General features: G+C 50.3%; 1 protein-coding gene across 1 annotated transcript in view; it reads right to left on the minus strand.

The window, feature by feature from the left end:
* The window catches only part of Nr2c2 (nuclear receptor subfamily 2 group C member 2), a 59,022-nt gene extending 51,101 nt beyond the window's left edge, over positions 1-7,921 (minus strand). The window contains exon 1 of the mRNA XM_048356316.1: positions 7,828-7,921. The gene's annotated coding sequence lies outside the window, so the exon portion shown is untranslated. The remainder of the gene's footprint in view (positions 1-7,827) is intronic.
* Between the last annotated feature and the right edge of the window lie 2,570 nt (positions 7,922-10,491).

The following is a 10,491-nucleotide window of genomic DNA, read 5'->3' on the forward strand; positions in this document are numbered from 1 at the left end:
AGGGTGTTCCATTAGAAAGAAAAGCCTTAGGGGGTCTTGTGGTGGTACACACTGGTAATCACCAAGAACGATCAAGCAGGAGGATCACAGGTTTGAGATCAGTCTGGGCTACACCTTTGGGGTTGGAGGTGTGGCACAGTTGGTAAAACACTACCCAATGAGCAAAAGCAGCAGGTACAGAGTTCCAGTCCCAGTCAGACCAAAACAAAAGCTCCAAGAACAGTGGGCTGTGTTTATATGTAGTTTGAAAGTCCATATTCACTAGCACAATATATTCTGGAGAGAAAAAAAAAAAAACTATTGCTTTGCTACTACCAACTATAGAAATAAAGACTGGTAGGCTAGAGGATTTGGAAGTTGGCTCAGTGCTAAGTGGTAAATCAAACCCAAGGGCCCGGGGTATGACTCTTAGCACTGAAAAGGAAAAGAAAGATGCTTTTAAAGACGACCTTCTTGGCTGGCAGAGCTAATAATTACCAAATGGTTAATGTCACCTGCCACACTACTGTATTAATACTACTGCGGACAGAACACTAAACTAGCTAGCTTACTGATTCAGAAATCTGAGTTTCAAAGGCTGTAGTTGAGCCACTCAGCTCACTCACCTTAAAAATTGCTTCCACCCAGAATAATGTTTATGGAAGAGAACCAGACTGGTTGCCAAGAGCTGTAAGACCCAGTATCTTAAGTGAGAAAGTACTACCCATCTATCTTTCCCTGATGGCATTAAACTAATTAAGTACAAATACCTGCACCAATATTTATCAACCATCACGAACTAGGCAATGAGTTGATTGCTGAGAACAAGAAAAAGGCGAGGAAGAGAATAGTCCCTGACTTTGAACTGCCTGTGGCAACCTGTGAAAATCTTACAAAACAGGAGATATTTAAGCTAGATTTTAAAGGAAGAGTGCAAATTTAGCACTGCAAGAAAGGGAAGATAGATGATACATTGTATATTGCATATGGGTCTACCTGACCTAGACAAGAGATGGAAAAACAGGTTGTAAGATATCACAAGAAATGTACACACTGCCCTACTATGTAACTGCACCCTCTTTGCACAACACCTTGTAAAAAAAATTTTTATGTTCAATTAATAATAAAAAATAAAAAAAAAGAAAGGGAAGATAGAAAGTTCTACACAGAGCTGGGTGCTGGTGATTCACATCTGTAATTCTAGCTACTCCCCTGAGTAGCTGAGATCGGAGGATTACGGTTCAAACCCAGCCTCAACAGAAAAGTCCACGAGACTCGTGTCTCAAAAAAAAAAAAAAAAAAAAAAAGCCAAAGGTGGAGCTGTGGTTCAAGTGGCAGAGCACTAAAACTCAGGGACAGAGCCCAGCACCTGGAGTAGTTACTGGAGGGATGGCTGGCAATCTGCTGAGGAGCTGTGGGAGAGGTGAGAGGAGCTGAAGCTGTAAACAACAGAGAACTATCAACAGCTGGGCAAGGGAATCAGCACTTTGGTACCATCACAACTGGATCTTCAAAACAAGATCTGTTTGGACAGTAGGGTAGAGAAGAGATAGACAGGAGATACTGTAGAGAGAACTTAGGAACTAACAACTATAGCTAAGTCTGAGATGGAAAGCATATTCTAACACATGAATGGCTCACAAATGACACAGTATAGAGAACTGTGATACAGCCCACAGGATGATGACAACAATACAACCATGACTTGCTTGAATGAGCTCTTCCAAGCTCCCAAGTGACAGCTGCTAAACCTTGCTGCCAGGGGTTCTTCAGTCATAATGGGCTACAGATCCCAATGCAGTTAAAATGGGGCTCTCAATTAGGAAGACTTTCATCTAATTCAGAGACTTGGACAGCCCATCTATGCTCCTCTACCAGGCCAAGGGCTGGTGTCTCAAATAATAAGTTCGGGGCCAGGGAAACTCTTGAGTGACTGGAATGTATAACCCTGACTTACCCATCACAATCAACTGATTCAAATAATCCATGGCCATAATTACACAGAATTAAAAGTATCCATTCTTTTGGTATTTTCTCATCTAAATAAGCACAATAGGTTTGAGGCCCCAACACAAAGGTCATCTGTTTTAACCATATGAGGTTATGTGAAGATTAGATCTTAAACATGTACACACTGCACTCAGAGCTGAATAGGCATGAAAATGTGCTTTTACTTTCACTAAAGATCTGAAGGTTGCAACTATTACATGAATTATATGTATTATATGAATACACCAACAGCATTTGCAATCCACACTGCTGAAATGCAAGACCTAGGCAAAATAAAGGGCGGAATCTTGTCAACATTTAAAAGATCAATACCTATTTGTAAAATACTACTAGATAAAATTTCTTGAGTTTTAAGGCACGCCTGAGGAATGTCTGGCTCACATGCAGTTTTTTAGGCCCTTGAAATCACCTGACACATGACAGGATAGACTTATATGCTTCTCATGTTTCCTGTTACATAGCCCACAAATGATGCTATTATAAAAATCCAAATCACCTTTTGCAGAAAAAGAAAAAAAAAGCTTCCCCACCACTGGGTATAAGGTGTTCTGTAAAAATTTAGTTATGTTGTAATTGTCAGATGCCTTTTTGTACTCATGGGAAAATAAACATGGAAAAATCTGAAGAGCCAGAAAAATAATATGGGGGGGAAATGATAATTACATAGCCCTAAACTTGAAATCATAGATTACAACTTGAAACTAGGAAATAAGAGATGAGTCTGATGGACTCCTCTGCCTGGCTGGCTTTGAACTTGTGATATCCAGATCTCAGCCTCCTGAGTAGCTAAGATTACAGGTGTGAGCCACCAGTGCCCGGTTTAGGCTTTGTTAAAATTTAGGTACAAGGCAAGTACTCTTCCACATGAGCCACACTTCCAGCCCAATTTTTATTTTTTTTATGAGACGAGGCATATGTGGGTCAAGTTGGCCCTAAACTGGTTATCCCCCGCCTCAGTTTCCCAAGTACTAGGACTGGACATGTGCCACTATACCCCACTCAGCCCCCCTTCAAACACACAAAACACCACAAACCTACCTCATAAATGTCTAAGGTACTACACGTTTAAATTTTATTTCCTTAGAACCTTGTGAATGTATTAAGTCAACAAACACATTCTAATTACCAGCCTTTTCAGCCAGGGACTGATAGACTTTGCGACAGTTGCTTTTAGCTTTGGCAAAGCAATTAGAAGGTAATGTTTTTTTCAATAACTCCAAGACATTTACTTAATCAAGTTAGTGAAAGGAAAGATATGTTACTGCAGAAGCAGTGTGGGAGTGGGTGGCAATGGGAGGTACAAATGACATTTCTAAAATGTTCTACAAATAATCCATAGCCAGATTCGCTCTGCCATGAAAACCACTGGGATATGCATCAAGAAGCCTGCTGGCATTGTGTAACTTCTAAAGCCATCCAATTTCAGTTGTGTTTTCTCAGAGACCTGTCTGCCCCAATGGCACGCCATCAGAGTTGTTTTTTCTGATTTTGTTGTTGGTTTTGTAGTTGTGGGGCTTGAACTCAGAACCTGGATACCATCCCTGAGCTCTTTTGCTCAAAGCTAGCCCTCTATCACTTTGAGCCATAGCTCCACTTCCATCATCAGAGTTTTTAAGAGGACAACCGAGTGGAACCTTTTTTATTTGCTGAATTGAATTGTTTTGTTACTTATTACAAAAACAAAATAAAGGTAAATAAGCTGGGTCCCCATTAGCCTTTGAGTTAGCCCACCAGACGCTTTGCCTCCACATGTGGCAACAGCACACTACTCTCCAGTCACAAGCACTGTCTCTCACAGCCCAAAGAAGAGAAAATGGTATCTTCCTTCAACCTTGGAATAAGGTTCTTATCCACATGTTAACATTACTTAGTAGAATCTTTGGGATTTTTAATAATTATGAAATAAAAGGTGCTACTTCCTATGAAAGGATTTCTAGGTGTCTGCTTATTATAGTGAAGAAGGTAATTTTTATTGCCCTGAAAAGTCACCCTTTCCCCTGAGACGGACTTTCTTCAACACAGGCTACCTGGAGTCCAGGAGTATAGCACAAAGGAGAATGGAAAGGCTGAACTAACCTATTCTCTTCCTGTCCTCAACAGTCCTCATCTCTCCATCTACTCTAAGGCTCCCAGAGGCCAGGTTCTGAACTTACTTTAAACTCTCCCCTGTGCCAATGCCCTGAGCAAAAAAGGTGAGAACTGATCTGGAAAACAAAGCAAAGAGGAATGGGAGTGAGAGTCAAATTGTAGAGTACTTGTCTAACAAATACAAGGCCCTCGGTTCACACTCCAGAACCACACACAGTCTTTCCAGTAGAAGCTTAACAGAGACGTTGCAAAACCTGCTTTTAGCCTTGATAAAGCCATTACAAAAAGATGGAAAGATAAATATTTAAAAGTTAGGGCTGGGGGGGGCTGGGGATATGGCCTAGTGGTGAGAGAGCTTGCCTCCTATACATGAGGCCCTGGGTTCGATTCCCCAGCACCACATATACAGAAAATGGCTAGAAGTGGCGCTGTGGCTCAAGTGGCAGAGTGCTAGCCTTGAGCAAAAAGGAAGCCAGGGATAGTGCTCAGGCCCTGAGTCCAAGGCCCAGGACTGGCCAAAAAAAAAAAAGTTAGGGCTGGGGGGCTGGGGATATGGCCTAGTGGCAAAAGTTAGGGCTGGGAATGAGGCTTAGTGGTAGAGTGCTTGCCTAGCATGCATGAAGCCCTGGGTTCAATTCCTCAGCACCACATAAACTGAAAAAGCCACAAGTGGTGCTGTGGCTCAAGAAGTAGAGTGCTAGCACTGAGCAAAAGAAGCTCAAGGACAGTGCCTAGGCTCTGACTTCAAGCCCCAGAACAGAAAAAAAAAAAAATTATGGCTATAGAGACTTTCTACTCCAACTCTTTGCAAATCCCTTTCAGGCCACTGCCCTGCTCTATGAGTCCCTGTGCCAGAGAAGCAAAGACCAGAATTTATTATTTCAAGAAAATCATATCATGGTACTATATTTCTTCAGAGTAAATTATGATTATGTTTGGGGCTATTAGCTTCCCTACACATGAACTTGTTAACTTTTATACAATTAAGCTAGTAATTCGATTAATAAAATGTTTCCTGTCTTAAGGAAACAAATTGTCATATAAGAGAAGTGGAGGATTCAAATAGGTCATCTCATCTATATTTACATCTGCAGGCAGCGGTGTCTCAGTTAAGAGACCCAAATCCCGTAGCAAACATTTTGTTGCAGGTAGTGTTCCTTCAACTTTCAAACAAATGCACATAAAAAAAAAGCCCCCATTAATGTGCAACAACCTAATGATACCATCAACAATTCACTCATTCCACAAACAGTGCCACTCATTCTGCTAAGTGCTAGACACATAACGGTGAGAAAAATGATTCCCACTACAACAAAGCTTACTGTGTAAGAGGACACCAATTGAACAATCAGGAGTATTTAATTACAAAGTGAGATGAAGGTTATAAAGGCAAGGACACAATAGAAAATAAAAGAATCTCATCTAGACTGGCAGTGGGACTCAGAACTTCCTGGAGAAAGGGATGGCTGAACAGAGAGCTGCAAGACTGAGGGCAGGGAGGAGTGCCAGGGGCAGACAGGCATTTGAGTGTTTCAGGGCACAGGTCCCGCAGGTGAAAAGCCCTGCTGCTGGTAAACCCTGTCAAGGAGATGAAGGCGGTCAGTGTCCAGAGCACAGGGAGCTGGGGGTCTAAGAATAAGAAAAGAGCTGACAAACACTGGAAAGCTTTTGTAACAGGGAACAGAAAAGTGGCATCTACACTGGGGCCTAAACAATGTAATACCAATGAAAGATCTGCAAGTTGCAAAGCACTCTATACTCTACCATCTGGTCCCTCACTTGATTTTCTAAGCAAGCTTTTGGAGTGGATGCCAGGCATGCACTGGAAACAGAAGAGTCAAATCCTAGCATTCCAATGTAATGTTTTGGCTCCTACAACCACAATGCCAGAAATTTCATTGTGTCTATCATCTAACTGTCTCTAACAGACTTCTACTGCTTCATAATAACAATTACCTCCAAATTTTTATTGAGTATATACTATGTGCCAGACACCTTTCTAGGCTTTTTAAGTTTTATATTAATTCAATTGTAAAGAGAAGGTTCTCTTAGCGTTTAGAGGCTCAAAAGGACTAAGCACTTACTTACTCAAAATTACATTGCTGTGCAATAATGAGCTGCTCACCACAGCACTTTAGCTTCTGCCTGAAACGTGCTCTACGTGTGTGCACCTGTGTGTCTGAAGAATCGTGCTCATGTGTGTTTGAAGATTACAATCTTTGTCATTTGTATTCCCGGCTGGGCACTATGGGCCCGGGGTTATTAGTCGGGCATATATTCGATGAACACGGATTGGATTTACACGGGGAAGCGTTCTGGTTTTCTGAGTCTTTGCCCCCCAGTCACCCATTCGCCCCACCCACAGCCTTCCCTCCCGTGAGGAGGCTGGCACGCTGGGCTCTGGAGCCCCATTCCTCTCTCCCTGGGCCTCGCCATCCAAGCCCCGTTCTGGGGGGCCGGCCTTCCCGGCCGCCCAATCCGAATGCACACCCCCGGGCAGCGCTGGCACATCCTCCAGTCTCCTCTTCATCAAACTACTTCTTTGTCTGTCTTTTCCTCACTCCCCCAACTCTAGGCGGCCCGGGGCCTTCCTTCTCCAGTCGGTCCTCCAGGTACTGTAACCCCAGCGCCTGAGACAAAGCGCACTCGTGTTTCTCATGAACAAAGCCCTTCAGCCTTGGGCCACCGGTGACTCCAGTCCTGGGGCTTGAACTCAGGGTCCGGGCGCTGCCCCTGAGCTGCTTTTGCTTAAGGCCGGCGCTCTACCACTTTGGGGCCACGGCGCCACTTCCGGCCTTTCTGGTTAACTGGAGGTAAAGCGTCTCACAGACTTTCTGGCCCGGGCTGGCTTCGAACCGCGAGCCTCGGGTCAACTCTAAGAGGGAAGGCCGGGCCCGGCCCCGCACACAGCCCGGCGCCCGGGTTCAGGCTGACGGACTCCGAGGACTCGACCTCACGAGACCGCGCCGGGCTTCGACCGCTTCATCACCTCAGAGCCTCAGCCCCACCGCAGCGCCGAGACGGGGTGGACGCGCGTCGGCCGGCCCCCGCCCGCTCCGCCTCGGCCTCGGCCTCCCGCGGCCGCCCGGGCCTCACACCGCGCGGGGGGCCTCCGCTCCCGCGTCGCCACGGCTCCCGGCGCTCGGGACCCCGCCCCCCCACCGCACAAGCCAATCAGCATAGCCCCGGGGGCGGAGCCCCAGGCCCGGCCCTCCTCTCCGAGCGCCCATTGGTCAGCGCGGCCGTCGCTCAGAAGGTCGCGGCCTGGACCCGCCTTCCTCCTTTCCCTCTCAGGAAAAAACGGCGGTTGGGCCAGGGCCGCCCTCAACGGCAGGCGGGAGGCGCCGGGGCGCGGAGCCGGGAGCCGGGAAGCAGGGGCGGCGGGGAGGCGGAGGAGGGCCCGAAGGAGGGGCGCCCGGCCCGGCCCGGCCGGGGCCGTCTCTGGCGGGAACAAGATGGCGGCGCTGGCAGGGGGCCAGCCGTGAGGCGGGGCCGCGGCCGTTCCCCTCCGCCCTCCGCCCCCCTCCCCCGCGCGGCCGGGCCGGTCAGGGGAGCCCCGGCTGCTCGCCCGGCGGGGCCGCGGGCGGGCGGGCGGGGAGGGAGGGCGCGGCCCGGCCCACTATGCAAAGCGCCGGGCGCCGCCGCCCCGTGGCAAAGGTAAAAGGCCGGGCCCCGCCGCCGGCGCCCCGAGCCCGCGCAGGCCCGCCCCCCCGCCGCCGGCGCCCGCCGCCGCCGCCCCGTCCCGCTTACCTCAGGGCAGGGCGCCGCGGCGGCCTCGCAGCGGGTCCCGTGTCTGCGGCGGGCGGCCCCCGGCGCGGAGGGCGGGCGAGCGCGCGGAGGCCGGCGGCGGCGGCGGCGGCGGCGGCGGAGGGCGCGAGCCCCGGGCCGCGGGCTCGCGGGAGGCGGGCGGCGGCCCAGACGCCGCGGCGGGCGAGGGGCGGCGGGGCGGGGCGGGCCCCGGGGCGCCGCCGGGGTCGCGGGGGAGGGGGTTTGTTATTGTTTTTGTCAGTGAGAGGTCAGAGTTCGTGACCCCGGTGCCGCCGCCGCCGCCGCCCGCGCGCTGGGAGGAGGAGGGCGAATGTTCCTCTTCCTCTTCCCGGCGCCAGCCTCGCCGCGGCGGCGGGGGGCGGGCGGCACGCGATTGGCTGAGCGCGCGCGCGCACCGGAACGCCGCGGCCGCCGCTCGCTCGCTCGTCCTCCGGGCCGCGGGCTGCGGGCCCGGCGCGGCGCGGCGGGGCCCGGGCGGCCCAGCGGCGGGGGTCGCGGGGACGGCCTGCGCACGCACGCGGACCCCCCCCCCGCGTCCCCCGCCCGGGCCACGGCCTGCGCACGCACGCGGAGCCGCCCCGCCCGGGGACCCCCACGTCCCGCGCCCGCCGGGCGCGGGTGGGCTGGCAGCGGAAGCGGGGCGGTGCGGGGCGCGGCGGGCTCGCCCGGACCCGCGGCCCAGCGGAAGGGGGAGCGGGGAAGGGGGTGGGTGGTTTCCTCGTCATCATCGTCGCCGTGGTTGGGGCCCAGGAGCCCGGCCCGGACCAGCCGGCTTCCGACGGTACCGGAGGGCGGAGACGCCCAGACCCGTTAAAAAAATAATGATGATAGTGAGTGGACACTGGCCGGGGCGATGTGCAGTTCCGGGCCCCTCCGCTGGGCGACTTGGAGCTCGTGGAGAATGGTGCGGGAGTGTGCCACGGCGTTTACACACACGGAATGCTAAAATGGCGTGTCTTCCCACTTGTAGGTGGTACAGGCTTGGCGGGCATGTCCCCTGCTTGGGGAGGAGGAGCAGGCGCCCAAGCGCGTGCCGGCCACGCCGGGGATATCTCCGCCAGGAAATAAGTCCTTGTCAACGTATTATGCTTTGTTGTGTGCTTCTTCAAAAATTAACACCTTAATGTCGCGTGTAAGAAAATGTCAGTAGTTTCTGTGGAGGAACACTAGGATTGTATTATATTTTTTAAATAGCGTTTCTGTGAAAGCCTGTAGTTTGCGAATTTCTTTCTTTTCATTTACCACACTTACTCCATATACGCAGCACTCTTGCTGGTGCTCAGGTTTGAACTCAGGGCCTTCAGCTTGCTAGGCTAGAGCTCTATCACTTGAGCTATGCCTCCCAACCTGCTTTTTTTCCTGTGTTTTCTTTTGTTTTTTGCTTTTGAGATGGATTATGGTGGACTCTGCCAGGGCTGGCTACCAACCATGATTCTCCCAATCTCAGCTATGAAGTTAAGATTACAAGTGTGAGCACATGACTGAATGCAGCATATACTTTGTATGTATTTGCATGCATGTGCCAATACTGGGGCTTGAACTCTAGGCCTCATGCTGTGAGCTAAGTTTTTTTTTGCTCATAACTAGTGCTCTACCTCTTGAGCTGTGACCCCACCTGCAACTTTTTTTGCTGGCTAAGGAGAGGAGTCTCAGATTTGTCTGCCTAGCCTGGCTTAGAACTATAATCCTCAGATCTCATCCTCCTGAGTGGTTAGGATTATAGGCATGAGCCACTAGCAATCAACTGAGACTCCATCTCCAATTAACTACCAAAAAGCTGGACCAGAGGTGTGACTCAAGTAATGGAGTGCCAGGCTTGAGTGAAAAAGCCAAGCAAGTGCACAAGGCCCTGAATTCAAGCCCTGGTACCCGGAAATACAAAATAAAGTGAATGTATGTGTAGCTGATTGTGTCAAAGCTGCCACACGGACATTCTTCTGTACTTTGGCCTGATAAATATATACCCCCATCCCCAGCAAGTATAGAGGGTTGCAGCGCCCATCTTATTTTTAAATAGAACATGAAAGTTGGCTCTCTAAAACTTACTATCTGCACTTGTCCCTAAAGCATCTAAAGGCCCTAACTCACCTGGCCCCAGATAGACTTTATAATGTCACCACATTTGTGGCCTCTCTGGGCTACCTCATTCTCTGAACGTTCTATTTGATGTCTTCCCTATTACTTTGGTCACTTCTGTCTGTCTGTATCATTAGAGACTTCTCTAGCTCCACGTCCCTATGAGGCAACCCTCTCTCAGGTCACCTCAGGTGACCTGCCTCAGGCATCATCCACTGTTCCACTCTCCTGGGGTACATATTCTGTGCTTCCAGTCATTACCTGTGGGTCTTGACCTCAGATAGTGATCTGTAGAATAATGGGTTACATCCAATGCTCAGTCTATGCCAAGGGTCTTCCCTTCAGCTTCTAGACACAGTAACTGCATCATGCAGCGAGCCACCCTTTGTTCTGTGTGCCTGATGGCAGACCTTCCCACTGTGGGACGGTGTCTGCCACGGTCAGCAGGACCCCTGATGAGAGCGAGGATGGGGTGTGCAGAAGCATGGGCTTTCCTGGGGACGGCATCTTCACTGGAGCTGAACTTGGAATCGTGTCTGCTGTACACTACAGCTGTATAAAGTAGGTGCT

The sequence above is a fragment of the Perognathus longimembris genome, chromosome 10 (genome assembly GCF_023159225.1).
Source record: "Perognathus longimembris pacificus isolate PPM17 chromosome 10, ASM2315922v1, whole genome shotgun sequence".
Taxonomy (NCBI): domain Eukaryota; kingdom Metazoa; phylum Chordata; class Mammalia; order Rodentia; family Heteromyidae; genus Perognathus; species Perognathus longimembris.